Source organism: Bos grunniens, chromosome 5 (assembly GCF_055505025.1).
Source record: "Bos grunniens cultivar Pamir isolate PY7600 chromosome 5, Bosgru_T2T1.0, whole genome shotgun sequence".
NCBI classification, from domain to species: Eukaryota; Metazoa; Chordata; class Mammalia; order Artiodactyla; family Bovidae; genus Bos; species Bos grunniens.
In genome coordinates this window covers 15,784,628-15,803,396 of record NC_141169.1, presented here as the reverse complement: position 1 = coordinate 15,803,396, position 18,769 = coordinate 15,784,628, and the positions used below count along the sequence as shown (strand labels likewise).

The following is an 18,769-nucleotide window of genomic DNA, read 5'->3' as shown; positions in this document are numbered from 1 at the left end:
CTAGAATCCTAACTTTTATTTTTTTTTCCTTTTTTTTTTTTTCAATTTTAATTTAAAAAAATTATACATGTGTTCCCCATCCTGAACCCTCCTCCCTCCTCCCTCCCCATACCATCCCTCTGGGTCGTCCCAGTGCACCAGCCCCAAGCATCCAGCATCGTGCATTGAACCTGGACTGGCATCTCGTTTCATACATGACATTTCACATGTTTCAATGCCATTCTCCCAAATCTTCCCACCCTCTCCCTCTCCCACAGAGTCCATAAGACTGTTCTATACATCAGTGTCTCTTTTGCTGTCTCGTATACAGGGTTATCGTTACCATCTTTCTAAATTCCATATATATGCGTTAGTATACTGTATTGGTGTTTGTACTTCTGGCTTACTTCACTCTGTATAATAGGATCCAGTTTCATCCACCTCATTAGAACTGATTCAAATGTATTCTTTTTAATGGCTGAGTAATACTCCATTGTGTATATGTACCACTGATTTCTTATCCATTCATCTGCTGATGGACATCTAGGTTGTTTCCATGTCCTGGCTATTATAAACAGTGCTGCGATGAACATTGGGGTACACGTGTCTCTTTCCCTTCTGGTTTCCTCAGTGTGTATGCCCAGCAGTGGGATTGCTGGATCATAAGGCAGTTCTATTTCCAGTTTTTTAAGGAATCTCCACACTGTTCTCCATAGTGGCTGTACTAGTTTGCATTCCCACCAACAGTGTAAGAGGGTTCCCTTTTCTCCACACCCTCTCCAGCATTTATTATTTGTAGACTTTTGGATCACAGCCATTCTGACTGGTGTGAAATGGTATCTCATAGTGGTTTTGATTTGCATTTCTCTGATAATGAGTGATGTTGAGCATCTTTTCATGTGTTTGTTAGCCATCCGTATGTCTTCTTTGGAGAAATGTCTATTTAGATCTTTGGCCCATTTTTTGATTGGGTCATTTATTTTTCTAGAGTTGAGCTGTAGGAGTTGCTTGTATATTTTTGAGATTAGTTGTTTGTCGGTTGCTTCATTTGCTATTATTTTCTCCCATTCTGAAGGCTGTCTTTTCACCTTGCTAATAGTTTCCTTTGATGTGCAGAAGCTTTTAAGTTTAATTAGGTCCCATTTGTTTATTTTTGCTTTTATTTCCAATATTCTGGGAGGTGGGTCATAGAGGATCCTGCTGTGATGTATGTCAGAGAGTGTTTTGCCTATGTTCTCCTCTAGGAGTTTTATAGTTTCTGGTCTTACATTGAGATCTTTAATCCATTTTGAGTTTATTTTTGTATATGGTGTTAGAAAGTGTTCTAGTTTCATTCTTTTACAAGTGGTTGACCAGATTTCCCAGCACCACTTGTTAAAGAGATTGTCTTTAATCCATTGTATATTCTTGCCTCCTTTGTCAAAGATAAGGTGTCCATATGTGCATGGATTTATCTCTGGGCTTTCTATTTTAATCCATTGATCAATATTTCTGTCTTTGTGCCAGTACCATACTGTCTTGATAACTGTGGCTTTGTAGTAGAGCCTGAAGTCAGGTAGGTTGATTCCTCCAGTTCCATTTTTCTTTCTCAAGATCACTTTGGCTATTCGAGGTTTTTTGTATTTCCATACAAATTGTGAAATTATTTGTTCTAGCTCCGTGAAGAATACTGTTGGTAGCTTGATAGGGATTGCATTGAATCTATAAATTGCTTTGGGTAGTATACTCATTTTCACTATATTGATTCTTCCAATCCATGAACATGGTATATTTCTCCATCTATTAGTGTCCTCTTTGATTTCTTTCACCAGTGTTTTATAGTTTTCTATATATAGGTCTTTAGTTTCTTTAGGTAGATATATTCCTAAGTATTTTATTCTTTTCGTTGCAATGGTGAATGGAATTGTTTCCTTAATTTCTCTTTCTGTTTTCTCATTATTAGTGTATAGGAATGCAAGGGATTTCTGTGTGTTGATTTTATATCCTGCAACTTTACTATAATCATTGATTAGTTCTAGTAATTTTCTGGTGGAGTCTTTAGGGTTTTCTATGTAGAGGATCAATGTAATACACCACATTAACAAATTGAAAAACAAAAACCATATGATTATCTCAATAGACGCAGAGAAAGCCTTTGACAAAATTCAACACCCATTTATGATAAGAACTCTCCAGAAAGCAGGAATAGAAGGAACATACCTCAACATAATAAAAGCTATATATGACAAACCCACAGCAAACATTATCCTCAATGGTGAAAAATTGAAAGCATTTCCTCTAAAGTCAGGAACAAGACAAGGGTGCCCACTTTCACCATTACTATTCAACATAGTTTTGGAAGTTTTGGCCACAGCAATCAGAGCAGAAAAAGAAATAAAAGGAATCCAAATTGGAAAAGAAGAAGTAAAACTCTCACTATTTGCAGATGACATGATCCTCTACATAGAAAACCCTAAAGACTCCGCAAGAACCTTAAAAAGCGGCTAATCATGACAGCAATGGACAGAAACAGATGGAAAAGATAAATAAAATTGTATTATTTCTGTACTGTTCTGATGTTTTAACCATATGGATATTTATACAAAAATTACACTAAATTTTAAGAAGAATGATGGAAAGCATCGTAAAAATTTTCTACTGTAAATGCAATGAAATTTAAGAATTTTGGAAGAAAAGTATGTTGTGTTGGCAAAAAAGCATGTGGAAAAGACTAGCTTAAACAATTGAGGAATTCTTTACTTCCAGGTATTTCAAAGAATTCTGTAGGCTAGTTATTGCTGTAAGTAACCAATAGGTAGATAATATTTGACAGCATGTGCCCAATGTATCCAAATTTAGTTTCCTCTTTTTCTTTCTTTCTAAAAGCACCTATTAATACCTTAAAGAGCAAGGTTTGATAAACTCTATTCTAAATATTAATATGGCATATTAGTAAAATGTTCAACCAAGGCAGCAACCTTAGAATACTACATTTTTGTGGTGATTTACTTAAATTGAAGCTTAAATATTGTGGGCATTCTTCTACAGAAGATCTGCTCTTTTAAAGACTAGGTAAGGGGGCTTTCCTGTTGGCTGAGCAGATAAACAATCCACATGCAATGCATGAGAACAAAGGAGCTGTGGGTTTGATGAAGGGAATGCAGCCCACTCCATTATGCGTGCCTGAAAAATCCCATGGACAGAAGAGACTGGAGAGCTACAGTCCATGGGGTCACAAAGAGTCAGACACAACTGAGCTGCTAAGCACAAGGAGGTGTCACAGAAGTGCAGAGAAGGTAGTTCCCTTTTTACTTAAGGTAATTAGAAAAAGATAATGTGTAGGAGTGTGAGTCAGCCCTTGAACTAGGGTAATGATTGAACCAGTAATGAATGAAAGTTTCAAAAATGTCACTCTAAGCAATAAACTGTGGGAAGCACAGTCACAGGGTGTCTTTCTGAGATCTTACAAAGAAATCTCTTAGCCACTTTTTTCTTTCTCTGCATGAATCACTACTATACCATCTTATTTACTATAGATTCATACTAAGTTCTGACATTTGCTATTACAAATCCTTATTCCCTGGTCTTCCTTAGAAGTCTGCTAACTGATCTTGGACATTCTACCAAATTCCATGAAATATTTTTTCAGTTACTCAGCTGAGTAACTTTTAACCAGATTTATCTGGGACTTCTCAGCGACTGTTTTTAGTAATAATCAATATGCCATGCAGTATGGCATAATGGAAAGAGTCGTGGGTCTTCTCACTCTCTATATTTTCTACCCAGATGAAACTAAGTGATGTTATCTTTAAACTCCATGAACCTCTGATTTTTCATTTATAAAATATACATAGTAGCACGTATCCCATAAAGTTGTTTCGTGAATTAAAAGTTATATAAATGGTAAATTTATATACCAATGGAAGCTTTGGTTATTTATTTTTTTATATCCAATATGTTTAAAAAAAAATCACAGAACGATAATACAAAGCCTCAGGGCAGTTCTTGATTCCGAAGTGTGTGTGTGTAATTCAATAAAGAACTGAAGCATAGATCAAAAAACAAAACAAAACTAAATTCTAATATAGTAACTGAATGATAAAATGATTTCAGAAAAAAACTATTTCTGATTTGAGTAATATACAAAATGAATTATACTTTTAAATTAGTATTTGTAATTAAGGGGTGTGTGTGTGTGTGAGTGACAGTTGCTCAGTCACATCCAACTCTTGATGACCCCATGGACTGTAGCCTGCCAGGCTCCTCTGTCCACGGAATTCTCCAAGTAGTTGTGCATAATTTTTTATTTATCTATAAATAGATGTCGATAGCATTTAAAACCTGGAAAATTGACTCTTCAATCTCAGGCAGTAATTCACCAGAGAAAAATATACAATTCTGCTTTCAGAGAGCTGTAATTGATTGTCAAGTCCAATCAAACCTATCATTTAGTCAATTTTCAGAATTGCTACTCTGAGTATAACTTTATAGTCGTGTCTAAATTTGAAGTAAAATAAATTATTGTTGAATTAACTGATGATTTTTCCCAGAATGATTTGAATTTAATGCTTATACTGATTGAATTAATGAATCCCTTGGCACAGCCAGAACTCAGAAGAAATTATTATTCTTTAATCCCAGTGTTTTTCAAAATAGCAGGTCATAGCTTCAAAGGTTCCTACCACTTTCATTTTCTTAAAAGGTTAACAGTCAATGGGATGCTGACTAACCAGAAAAACTGTAGGCTTTAACTTATATCTTATCTAATGTGAGAGGCTCATCATATTGTCCTGGACACCCTGGCAAAGAGGAGGGAGTCAAATATTTGTCTTTCACCTAATGCTAGGCTCAACAGTCCTAAAATTCTTGAATTCCCTAGCAGGGTTAGTAAGAGAGTGTCTATCATAGATTCTTAATTCTCTAAGAAAACAATTTAAAGTGGCTTCTAATTGGCCTCATGAAAGGATATAAGATTGGTGAGAAGAAGTCTATTTAGACAGAAAGGGGTTAAATTAGACCTGGAAACTTCCTGCAACAATTTATGTAAAATTTTTCTAAATTGAGTATGGAGTTTAAACCTAACACAATATTTTAGACACACGAGCTCACCTCTGTGCATCCACACTCACGAAAGTTTTACTAATAATTTTAAATATACCGGAACAAGAGCAACATTTATTTTTCTTCCATCTGTTCAAGACTCTGTTTAATAAATGCAATATGATGACCATGAAATTTTAGGCTTTGTATTACATCAAGTATGTATATCTTAGGCAAAATCTCTTCAGTTCAGTCACTCAGTCGTGTCCAACTCTTTGCGACCCCATGAATCGCAGCACGCCAGGCCTCCCTGTCCATCACCAATTCCCAGAGTTCACTCAAACTCACGTCCATCGAGTCGGTGATGCCATCCAGCCATCTCATCCTCTGTCGTCCCCTTCTCCTCCTGCCCCCAATCCCTCCCAGCATCAGAGTCTTTTCCAATGAGTCAACTCTTCTCATGAGGTGGCCAAAGTACTGGAGTTTCAGCTTCAGCATCATTCCTTCCAAAGAAATCCCAGGGCTGATCTCCTCCAGAATTGATTGGTTGGATCTCCTTGCAGTCCAAGGGACTCTCAAGAGTCTTCTCCAACACCACAGTTCAAAAGCATCAATTCTTCGACACTCAGCTTTCTTCACAGTCCAACTCTCACATACATACATGACCACTGGAAAAACCATAGCCTTGACTAGACAGACAGACCTTTGTTGGCAAAGTAATGTCTCTGCTTTTGAATGTGCTATCTAGGTTGGTCATAACTTTCCTTCCAAGGAGTAAGCGTCTTTTAATTTCATGGCTGCAGTCACCATCTGCAGTTATTTTTGAGCCCAAAAAATAAAGTCTGACACTGTTTCCCCATTTATTTCCCATGAAGTGATGGGACCGGATGCCATGATCTTCATTTTCTAAATGTTGAGTTTTAAGCCATCTTTTTCACTCTCCTCTTTTACCTTCATCAAGAGGCTTTTTAGTTCCTCTTCACTTTCTGCCATAAGGGTGGTGTCATCTGCATATCTAAGATTATTGGTATTTCTCCAGGCAATCTTGATTCCAGCTTGTGCTTCTTCCAGCCCAGCATTTCTCATGATGTACTCTGCATATAAGTTAAATAAGCAGGGTGACAATATACAGTCTTGATGTACTCCTTTTCCTATTTGGAACCAGTCTGTTGTTCCATGTCCAGTTCTAACTGTTGCTTCCTGACCTGCATACAGATTTCTCAAGAGTCAGGTCAAGTACCAGAGATGGTATTACCATCTCTTTCAGAATTTTTCACAGTTTATTGTGATCCACACAGTCAATGGCTTTGGCATAGTCAATAAAGTAGAAATAGATGTTTTTCTGGAACTCTCTTGCATTTTTGATGATCCAGCGGATGTTGGCAATTTGGTCTCTGGTTCCTCTGCCTTTTCTAAAACCAGCTTGAACATCCGGAAGTTCACAGTTCACGTATTGCTGAAGCCTGGGTTGGAGAATTTTGAGCATTACTTTACTAGCGTGTGAGATGAGTGCAATTGTGTGGTAGTTTGAGCATTCTTTGGCATTGCCTTTCTTTGGGATTGGAATGAAAACTGACCTTTTCCAGTCCTGTGGCCACTGCTGAGTTTTCCAAATTTGCTGGCATATTGAGTGCAGCACTTTCACAGCATCATCTTTCAAGATTTGAAATAGCTCAACTGGAATTCCATCACCTCCACTAGCTTTCTTCCTAGTGATGCTTCCTAACGCCCACTTGACTTCACATTCCAGGATGTCTGGCTCTAGGTCAGTGATCACACCATCTTGATCATCGTGGGTCATGAAGATCTTTTTTGTACAGTTCTGTGTATTCTTGCCACTTCTTCTTAATATCTTATGCTTCTGTTAGGTCCATACCATTTCTGTCCTTTATCGAGCCCATCTTTGCATGAAATGTTCCCTTGGTATCTCTAATTTTCTTGAAGAGATCTCTCGTCTTTCCCATTGTGTTGTTTTCCTCTATTTCTTTGCATTGCTCGCTGAGGAAGGCTTTCTTATCTCTTTTTGCTATTCTTTGGAACTCTGCATTCAGATGCTTATATCTTTCCTTTTCTCCTTTGCTTTTCACTTCTCTTCTTTTCACAGCTATTTGTAAGGCCTCACCAGACAGCCATTTTGCTTTTTTGCATTTCTTTTCCATGCGGATGATCTTGATCCCTGTCTCCTCTACAATGTCACGAACCTCAGTCCATAGTTCATCAGGGACTCTATCTATCAGATCTAGTCCCTTAAATCTATTTCTTACTTCCACTGTATAATCATAAGGGATTTGATTTAGGTCATACCTGAATGGGATAGTGGTTTTCTCTACTTTCTTCAATTTAAGTCTGAATTTGGCAATAAGGGGTTCATGATCTGAGCCACAGTCAGCTCCTGGTCTTGTTTTTGCTGACTGTATAGAGCTTCTCCATCTTTGGCTGCAAAGAATATAATCAATCTGATTTCAGTGTTGACCATCTGGTGATGTCCATGTGTAGAGTCTTCTCTTGTGTTGTTGGAAGAGGGTGTTTGCTATGAGCAGTGCATTTTCTTGGCAAAACTCTATTAGTCTTTGCCCTGCTTCATTCCGTATTCCAAGGCCAAATTTGGAAGCCCCCATTACATCATAGTTCTAAATAAATGAGCATTCATTCATTATTTTGTTTAAGAAAGATTTAGATTTTAGCTCTATGCCAAGCACTAAAAATAGAAACATCCAAAGATATGCTTGTTCCCCTGATGAATATTGGTCAAGCAGGGCAACATACAAACAATATGAATAGAATATAGAGTAGATGAAAAAAAAAAAAAAAGCCTATAAGTATAGCACAGGGAACTCTTCTCAAAACTTTGTAATGATTTATATGGGAAAATACTCTAAAAAAAGAGTGGATATATGTGTATGTATAACTGATTCATATAACTGTTCATCTTGCTGAACAACAGAAACTAACACAGTATTTTATTTTCTTTTTTGTTTTCCTTTGAACTTTTTATTTATTATTGGGTATAGCCAATTAACAATGTTGTGACAATTTCAGGTGAACAGCAAAGGGACTCAACCATATATATACACATATCCATTCTTCCCCCAAAACACTGTCCCATCCAGGCTGTCCCATCCAGGCTGCCACATAATATTGAGCAGAGTTCCTTGTACTATATGGTAGGTCCTCATTGGCTATCCATTTTAAATATAGCAGTGTGTACCTGTCCATCCCAAACTCCCTAACTATCCCTTCCCCTCAGCAACCATAAGTTCATTCTCTGTGAATCTCTTTCTGTTTTATAACTTCATTTGTATCATTTGATTTTTTTTAATTTTATTTTTAAACTTACAATATTGTATTGGTTTTGCCAAATATCTAAATGAATCCACCACAGGTATACATGTGTTCCCCATCCTGAACCCTCCTTAGATTCTACATATAAAGGATGTCATATATTTCTCCTTCTCTGCCTTACTTCACTCAGTATGACTCTCTCTATGTCCATCCAGGGTGCTGCAAATGGCTTTATGTCATTCTTTTTAATAGCTGAGTAATATTCTATTGTATATATGTACCACAATTTATCTGCTCCTCTGTCAATGAGTATTTATGTTGCTTCCTTGTCTAGGCTATTGTAAACAGTGCTGCAATGAATATTGTGGTGCACATATCCTCTCAGATGTTTTTCTCCAGACATTTCCCCAGGAGTGGGATTCCAGTATCTCTCTCTATTTTTAGTTTTTTAAGGAATCTTCATGCTGTTCTCTGTAGTGGCTGCTCAATTTACATTCCCACCGATAGTGAAGGAGGGTCCCTTTCTCTCCATACCCTCTCTAGCATTCATTGCTGGTGGATTTTTTTGATGATAGCCATTCAGGCTGGTGTAAGGTGATATCTCATTGTAGTTTGGATTTGCATTTCTCTAATAATAATTAGCAATGTTAGTCTCCAAAATTTAAAAACAGCTCAAGACATGAAACAGCATCAAAACAAACAACCCACTCAAAAAATGGACAGAAGACCTAAACAGACATTTCTCTGAAGAAAACTTACAGATGGCCAGTAGGCACATGAAAAGATGTTCAACACATTTTAAATTGACTACACTCCAATAAAAATTTAAAAAACAAATAAATTAACCTCCAATTAAAATAAATAAATTTATATTTTAAAAAATAAATAAATAAATAAATAAACCTAGGGTTCACTAAAGTGGCAGAGCAAAGCATAAATTAAGATGGACTGATAGTAGACCATCTCCAAGAAAAAGAAATGCAAAAACGCAAAATGGCTGTCTGAGGAGGCCTTACAAATAGCTGTGAATAGAAGGGAAGCGAAAACCAAAGGAGAAAAGGAAAGATATTCCCATTTGAATGCAGAGTTCCAAAGGATAGCAAGGAGAGATAAGAAAGCCTTTTTCAGCAATCAATGCAAAGAAATAGAGGAAAATAATAGAATGGGAAAGACCAGAGATCTCTTCAAGAAAATTAGTGATACCAAGGGAACATTTCATGCAAAGATGGGCTCAATAAAGGACAGAAATGGTAGGGAACTAACAGAAGCAGAAGATATTAAGAAGAGATGGCAAGAATACACAGAAGAACTGTACAAAAAAGATTTTCATGACCCAGATAAGCACGATAGTGTGATCACTGACCTAGAGCCAGACATCCTGGAATGTGAAGTCAAGTGGGCCTTAGGAAACATCACTACGAATAAAGCTGGTGGAGGTGATGGAATTCCAGTGGAGCTATTTCAAATCCTGAAAGATGATGCTGTGAAAGTGCTGCACTCAATATGCCAGCAAATTTGGAAAACTCAGCAGTGGCCACAGGACTTGGAAAAGGTCAGAGGTCAGTTTTCATTCCAATCCCAAAGAAAGGCAATGCCAAAGAATGCTCAAACTACCGCACAATTGCACTCATCTCACACACTAGTAAAGTAATGCTTCAAATTCTCCAAGCCAGGCTTCAGCAATACGTGAACCGTGAACTTCCAGATGTTCAAGCTGGTTTTAGAAAAGGCAGAGGAACCAGAGATCAAATTGCCAACATCTGCTGGATCATTTAAAAAGAAGAGAGTTCCAGAAAAACATCTATTTCTACTTTATTGACTATGCCAAAGCCTTTGACTGTGTGGATCACAATAAACTGTGAAAAATTCTGAAAGAGATGTGAATACCAGACCACCTGACCTGCCTCTTGAGAAACCTATATGCAGGTCAGGAAGCAAAAGTTAGAACTGGACATGGAACAACAGACTGGTTCCAAATAGGGAAAGGAGTACGTCAAGGCTATATACTGTCACCCTGCTTATTTAACTTATATGCAGAGTACATCATGAGAAACACTGGGCTGGAGGAAGTACAAGCTGGAATCAAGATTGCTGAGACAAATATCTAGAACCTCGGATATGCAGATGACACCACACTTATGGCAGAAAGTGAAGAACTAATGAGCCTCTTGATGAAAGTGAAAGAGGAGAGTAAAAAAGTTGGCTTAAAGCTCAACATTCAGAAAACTAAGATCATGGCATCCAGTCCCAACACTTCATGGCAAATAGATGGGAAAACAGTGGAAACAGTGGCTGACTTTATTTTTTTTGGCCTCCAAAATCCCTGCAGATGGTGACTGCAGCCATGAAATTAAAAGACTCTTACTCCTTGGAAAGAAAGTTATGACCAACCTAGATAGCATATTAAAAAGCACAGACATTACTTTGTCAACAAAGGTCTGTCTAGTCAAGGCTATGGTTTTTCTAGTGGTTATGTATGGATGTGAGAGTTGGACTATAATGAAAGTTGAGTGCCGAAGAATTGATGTCTTTTAACCTAAGTGTTGGAGAAGACTCTTAAGGGTCCCTTGGACTGCAAGGAGATCCAACCAGTCCATCCTAAAGGAGATCAGCCCTGCGTGTTCACTGGTAGGACTGATTTTGAAGCTGAAACTCCAATACTTTGGCCACCTGATGCGAAGAGCTGATTCATTTGAAAAGACCCTGATGCTGGGAAAGATTGAGGGCAGGAGGAAAAGGGGATGACAAAGGATGAGATGGTTGGATGGAATCACCTACTCAATGGATATGGGTTTGGGTGGATTCTGGGGTTTGGTGATGGACAGGGAGGAATGGCATGCTGTGGTTCATGGAGTTGCAAAGAGTCGGACACGAGTGAGTGACTGAACTGAACTGATGGTAGAGAAGAAAATACTGAAGAGTCTTTAGTTTATTGTTCCAAGGTGAAGATTATGAAGCCCCAGAAGACAATAGCAGTGAATCTGGAGCTATCACCTGAAAGTAACAGCAATGGTGATAATCACGACAGTAAAAGCTAACACTGAATGCTTACTCTTTGCCAGGTAACATTCTAAGATCTTTATATATAGCACATTTAGTGCTCATAATAACCCCAAGGTGTCTATTCAATTTTTATTTCCATTTTACAAATGTGGAAACTAAGACAATGAGCAGTCAAGTATCTTCCCCAGGCTCATACCAATAGTAAGTAGAAGCCCTGTCAAGCTGAAATTCAAATTCAAACGAGGACTCTAGAGTCTTGTCTTCATAACTAAGAAAACCATGGAAAATAAAGAGTAACATGAGTCCTAGATGTTTCTCTTAGATGATTCCATGGATGGTGTACAAGTAATAAAAGTATAACTTGAGGAGAAAGAGCATGATGGGAGTGGAGGGAAGAGATAATTAAATTTAATTATTTTCTTGTTCAATTTGGGGGTCTTGTAGGAGGTCAATGGAGTAAACTGCTCTTAGAAACAGGAATTTTAACCAGAAAGAGGGTTGAAAATGAGATAGATATTTGGAGGGCATTGTACTGAAGTCATAAACTCACCCAAGAATGAGTGGAGTAGGAAATATTCCAGAATGAAGCTAGGGATTTAAATCAGCATTGTGTAGACAGAGGAAGGTGACTGTTGGACTGTACCTTGAAGGCCTACAAGCCTTGTAGTTTCCCAGTCTGGAGAGCAAAGAAATAACCTAGAAACAGCAACATCCATGGTTGGACAGAGGATCTTACCTGGGTGAAGCAAAGCATCTTGAAAAAACACCCTGCTGTGAAAGCAGGCAGTGGTAAGGACATGGCAGCATCACTACTACAGGGAGAAAGAAGATACCACTTATAAGGGGAATTCACATCCTCTGGCCCCTCAGTTACCAGGGAAACCAGTGGCTGGGGTAAACACAAAGGTACTTACTGATTAACCCCTATAATTAAGATGAGTGGAGAGTCAAGTAAGTGACTGGTCAAGCAGGGCTGTATAAAAAGCAAGATAATAGCCATCTTGAGTGGCCTGACCATATGATGAGCTAGCAAAGAATTCTAAATAGAAATGGTCAGAGAAGAGTTCAAATGAGGAGGCAGTGGAGATGTGGAGGGGTTCAAGGGAGTGTGAATATCATGCAAAGATCAAGAATAATGAGGAATGAAAGGTGATGCTTCTTCTTCTTGGATCTTCTGCATTGGCAGGTGGATTTTATACCACTGCACCACCTGCCTGTCAGTGCAGGAGATGCAAGAGATTTGGGTTCAATCCCTGGGTCAGGAAGATCCCCTGGAGAAGGAAATGACAATTCATTCCAGTATTGGACATGACTGAGCTACGAGCAGCAAGAGCAATTTCAAGAGAAAATTAAGATTTTAGTTAGCTCAATAGTAATCCTAAGTGTCTGAATAAGTAACTAAATGCTTGAAATGGCACAGACGACAGGCCAATACTTTACATGATGACAAAAAAGTTAAAAAATTTACACAATATCCTTTCAGTGCTCTACTTTGAGTATGCAATCCTGCTCATGAATTTCTATTCTCATCTTTGATATCTCTATCAGTACTTTGTACCTGTCCTGAATCAAAATATGTTATGTAATCAAGTACCTATGTCAAATTATAGAAAGCAGTTAAACAATCAGATGCAAAGAACCAACTCATTGGAAAAGACCCTGATGCTCGGAAAGATTGAAGGCAGGAGGAGAAGGGGATGACAGAGGATGAGATGGTTAGATGGCATCATTGACTCAATGGACATGGGTTTGGACAGACTCTGGGAGTTGGTGATGAACAGGGAGGCCGGGTGTACTGCAGTCCATGGGGTCGCAAAGAGTCTGACACAACTGAGCAACTGAACTGAACTGAAACAGTCAGAAGCAGTGATGTTATGAGAAACAAAACAAATAAAAACAAAAATGTGAAATTCATGAAAGGAATTGCAAGGATAAAGTTAAGCAAGTCAGGTAATCATTTAAAACCATCAAATTTATTCAAACCCAGATTATTTATCTCTCTATAGGCTCTCAACCTTAAGAAATCACTGAGTTTTAGAAACTGAGCAGAGAAGGAAATCAAGGCTCTTGGAACTAAAATAATCTGCCAAAAGTCACACAGATTTTCCTGGCAGAATATAAATTGGAACACATGTGCTGATTGCAGTGTTAGTGTTTGTTGGCAGCACTATACCAAATCCTTACAGACTTTGTAGCCTAAATCATTTGAACTTGTACCTGAAAACTCCATATACCTCAGTAAGTCAACTACGTTAAATATTTATACATAGACTGATATGTGAATGGAAACATTTGATCATGTTTTGATGCTAGGAGGGATTGGGGGCAGGAGGAGAAGGGGACGACAGAGGATGAGATGGCTGGATGGCATCACCGACTCGATGGACGTGAGTTTAAGTGAACTCCAGGAGTTGGTGACGGACAGGGAGGCCTGGTGTTTTACAATTCATGGGGTTGCAAAGTCGGACACGACTGAGTGACTGAACTGAACTGATATTATTGAATAGGCTACAACTCTTTATTATTATTCTTGCACCTAGTAGGTAAAATCAACTTGAGGCAGGAAGCAAATGGGCCCACCAAGGTAAAGCCATTGGAGAGTCATTCTCTTTTGACCAAAACTCCAAGATTAATGGAATCTAGAAAGATGGTACTAATCAATTTATTTGCAGGGCAACAATAAAGAAATAAACATAGAGAACAGATCTATGGACATGGCTGGAGGGGAGGAGGGAGAAGGTGAGATGTATGGAGACAGTAACATAGAAACCTACAATACCATATGTAAAATAGATAGCCAGTGGGAATTTGCTGTATGACTCAGAGAACTCAAACAGGGGCTCTGTATCAACCTAGAGGGGTGGGATGGGGAGTGAGATGGGAGGCAGGCTCAGAGGGAGGGGACATGGGTATACCTATGGCTGATTCTTGTTGATGTTTCACAGAAAACAACAATTCTGTAAAACAATTACCATTCAATCAAAAATAAAGAAAATGGCAAAAAAAAAAAAAAAAAATACCAGGGCAATTAAGGGAGGAGGCTGGACCCTGCACAGACCACATATTTCTTTTTCCCAAAGTCAGGAGACATCCTAGACCATGCATGTGCAGAAAATGCTCCTTGGAGGCCAAAGGGGAGTCATGTCAAGGGATGTTCTACCCAGACGCCTTTTCAGTAGGATCTATCTTGGCTAAGAGATATGTGTGCACACACGGGAGGATTCTGAAGTGAAGTGAAGTGAAAGTTGCTCAGTCGTGTCTGACTCTTTGTGACCCCATGGACTATACAGTCCATGGAATTCTCCAGGCAAGACTACTAGAGTGAGTAGCCTTTCCCTTCTCCAGGGGATCTTCCCAACCCAGGAATTGAACCGGGATCTCCTGCATTGGAGGTGGATTCTTTACCAACTGAGCTATCAGGAAAGCCCTGGGAGGATCCTGAGATACACCAGATGACTGTGAACCAGGTAAATCAGAATGATTGGCCAAAGGAAACCCAGAAGAAATACCCCATAAAAGTAATTCAAACTGCTACTATGAATGTGTGACTCAGCAACACAGGGACTCTCCCTCTGAATCTATCCATAGCTACTGTACTCGTTTTCCTCCTAATAAATACTTTACATGCTTCATTACTTTCTGTCTTTGTGGAAATTCCTTTCTGCAAAGCCAAAGGGCCAGGGCCCTTGTCACTGACCACTGTTCCAGTGGCTAGGATCTGGTTCTTTCACCGCCACAACCCAGCACAGTCTCTGGTTGGGAACCAAGCCCTGCTCCAAGCCGTTGCAGGCCAAGGCCATCTGAGATCAATCTGTTAATTAATAAAATGATTACTCTCAAAGAAGATGTCTATTTCCAAGGGGTGTTCAAAAAGATAAATCCTCATGACTGATTACCATTAGTTTCTTCACATTTTGGCAGAATGTTTATCCTCTATACAGAGCTGAGGAAAACCTGCAAAAGAAGAATGATCTCAAGGACTGGAAATTTTCCTCCTTAGCAATGTAAATATGTCTATGGGTAGGGGTTTCAGTGGACTCCGGGAGTTAGTGATGGACAGGGAGGCCTGGCATGCTGCAGTTCATGGGGTCACAAAGAGTCGGACACGACTGAGCGACTGAACTGAACTGAGGCCTTATATTCCTTCATAATGTATCATCCAAGAGTGCTTCTGAATTCTCTAAAAAAAGAGTGTACCTCAAATTTCGGGAAACTAGGTTATTTTGATCAAACATTTGCTTCCAAAGAAAGGAAGGAGGAGAAAGAATCCAACACTTAAAACCTTTACATTTTTTAAAAAGTGATATCACTTTATATATATAATGTAGTCTATGACTGGATATGACTATGCTAGTTAGTCCAAAGAAGCCGATGTTTTTGTTCTGTGTACCTGTCTTTATTTCAATTAAAATCTTCATTTTTAAACTGGAATAAGCAGAAACCACTGCAATTGCTATTGTAAAAGTGAAAGTCGCTCTTCGGGAGTCCATGGACTGCAGCCTGCCAGGCTCCTCTGTCCGTGGAATTCTCCAGGCCAGAATACTAGTGGGGTAGCCATTCCCTTCTCCAGGAGATCTTCACAACCCAAGGATTGAACCGAGGTCACCCACATTGCAGGCAGATTCTTTACCATCTGAGCCACCAGGGAAGCCCAAGAATATTGGAGTGGGTAGCCTATCCCTTTACCAGGGGATCTTCCTGACCCAGGAAATGAACCAGGGTCTCTCACATTTCAGGCAGATTCTTTACCAGCTGAACAACCAGGAAAGTCCATAATTGCTATTGTACAGAAGTAAAATTTGCCATCCCAAAATGTGTCCCCTTGGCATGAGGATTAATTCAGGCTGATCATTTTTAAGAAACAGAAGACTCAGAAAGTCTTCCTTTTATCTTCCCCTTCACTGCCTAAAAGAATTTAAACAAAGGGCCAGAATAGAGTTATCACCGAGATACCTATAAGATATGGGCCATGTATGGTGGGGGGCAATGGTGATCAGAGTCCACTCTGTGTCCTAGTCTCTGCACAGCCCAGCAAATACTTGTTTACTAAACATTGTACAGGGAGGCCTGGCGTGCTGCAGTTCATGGGGTCGCAAAGAGTCAGACATGACTGAGCGACTCAGTTGACTGAAACATTTGCTTTCCCATCACCATGAGAATTACTTGCCTCTCCTCTGAAGTCCCAAACCGCTACCTGTCCACCCCACCCCCATCACTGCCAATTCCTCATTGGTCAGATGAAAATGATAATGTAGATGAGTGTTTCAGCTATTTTGGCGAGTGACTCAATTTTCCTAGGTCTCTCCCATGTGTATATGTTATTAAACTGTGCTCAATTTTCTCCTGTTAATCTTCCCCATGACAATTTAATTCTTAGACCAATCAGAGGAGCCTAGAAGGGTAGAGGAAAATTTCTTCCTCCCTAACATTGTGACTGAAGTTTGTATTTTAAGACTCCTTAATATAAGTCATGGCTTAGTTTCATTTTTCCAGTGGTCATGTATGGATGTGAGAGTTGGACTGTGAAGAAAGCTGAGCGCCAAAGAATTGATACTTTTGAACTGTGGTGTTGGAGAAGACTCTTGAGATTCCCTTGGACTGCAAGGAGATCCAACCAGTCCATCCTAAAGGAGATCAGTCCTGAGTGTTCATTGGAAGGAATGATGCTGAAGCTGAAACTCCAGTACTTTGGCCACCTCATGTGAAGAGTTGACTCATTGGAAAAGACCCTGATGCTGGGAAGGATTGGGGGCAGGAGAAGAAGGGGAAGACAGAGGATGAGATGGCTGGATGGCATCACCGACTTGATGGACATGAGTTTAAATGAACTCCGGGAGTTGGTGATGGACAGGGAGACCTGGCGTGCTGCGATTCATGGGGTCTCAAAGAGTCGGGCATGACTGAGCGACTGAACTGAACTGAATATAAGCCATGAAGTAAAACTTTTCATTCCTAAAATGCAAGCAAAAATTTTAAACTAAAAAAAATTATGGATAAGCATTTTGGTGGTTTTATCACTGAAACAAAGGTATTTTATTTAGGTAAAGAAAATGAATCATTTTTGCTAAGAATATAGTCACTATTGCTCATTAAAATCTCTTAGATTGACAACAAGCTCAGAACAAGGAGACACAAATCACTTTAGAGGATTAGGGCTAGCAGTTAGTAAAATTAATGGTCAGGAATGACTTGGGAGGATCTGAAAATAAGAAAATCTGCATTAAGATCAATTATAAAAATGGCCAAGTAAGTAAAACTTACAAAAGCCAGGGGTCGGGCTTATCACAAACAAGAATCTATATTGGAATTTGGGAGTTAGAACTTCTCAGCAAACTCGTGATTTCAAAATGTCAAATTGGAAACTTTTGCTCCAAAATAAGCTCTTATGGGGAAAGTATTCTGAGTTATAATGCCTAAAAAAGAGCTATTACTTTCCGGTATGTCCATATAGTAAGCACTCAATAAATGTTTGTTGAATAAGTAATAAAGTGTCTCCTTGGCATCAATTGTTGCCCTAGAAATGTTTTGCATTGCATTTTAGAAATCCTAATTTTTTTCCTGAGGCATTTGTGTTCCTGATGTGCTCAATTAAAAAAGGCTGAGGACAGCAAGTTACTAGAGAAATGCAGATCTACTTCACTTAGTTATCTTACCCAATGCAGTTTAAGGGAGATAGTCCAGAAAGTTTCTTCATCCACATATTTTCATTACTTCATCTTTCAAGATAAGAGGAATGAGGTGAAATTAACCAAAAGAAATGAAAAATATCAGTGTATACAACCTATATATGTATGACATGGGTAAAGACCAACCAAGGCCAATCATATCTAGACAACTTGATGCCAACCTAGCAGGAATGTTCCCTAGAATAAAGTCCTAAAATAAAATACTTTTCCAGGTATTTCTCTGGTGTTCTCAGAGTCCCTTTTTTCTTCCTTTCCAGTCTTTATTTCTCTTCTCAAACCCTGACTTCCTGGCTTCCAGTGATCTAAGATTTCATACTACCTAGCCACTCACCCCACCCCCACCTCCAAGTATAACCAGTATTTTCCACTGAGAACTTCTTCTATTTAGTAAGTATAGCCTTTTTGACGAAGTTTACTAACCAAATACATTGTGAATATATCTCCATGTGAAACAAACCATATAAAGTGGATTATCAGCTAAAAGTTCTTCTCTGAGATAATTTGAAACCAAAGTCAGATTTGGCTGAAGTATAGAAGATCTAGTTTTCTTTAACCTGAAAATATGTAGTAGTTGAATTCCACAGAAGGATTTGGCAATGCAGTAATATGTTTCTAACCAGAGCCTAATTTCTTGCTATTACCAGCGGTTTCTGGTCAAAGTATTACAGTCAGCACATTGTAGAAGACATCTGGGAGAGGAGCTTACTGAGTGCCAAACTGGAATTGAAATTTCATTCCTGTAGCCTATCTGCACATATCTCTAAAGGCATTCTACTTCTGACACTGTACTAAACACAAAC

The 18,769-nt window shown here is 38.8% G+C and overlaps 1 long non-coding RNA gene across 2 annotated transcripts in view; it reads right to left on the bottom strand.

The window, feature by feature from the left end:
* Positions 1-18,769, bottom strand: part of LOC147371347 (uncharacterized) — a 36,254-nt gene that overhangs the window by 5,017 nt on the left and 12,468 nt on the right. The window contains exons 4-5 of one of the 2 annotated variants that reach the window (XR_015164771.1): positions 17,937-17,999; positions 13,312-15,237 (exon numbers count right to left, since the gene is read on the bottom strand). The exons of the other annotated variant lie outside the window; for it this stretch is intronic. This is a non-coding gene — a long non-coding RNA (uncharacterized LOC147371347). Of the gene's footprint in view, positions 1-13,311; positions 15,238-17,936; positions 18,000-18,769 lie in introns of those variants that run through there. 2 annotated transcript variants of the gene reach the window in all.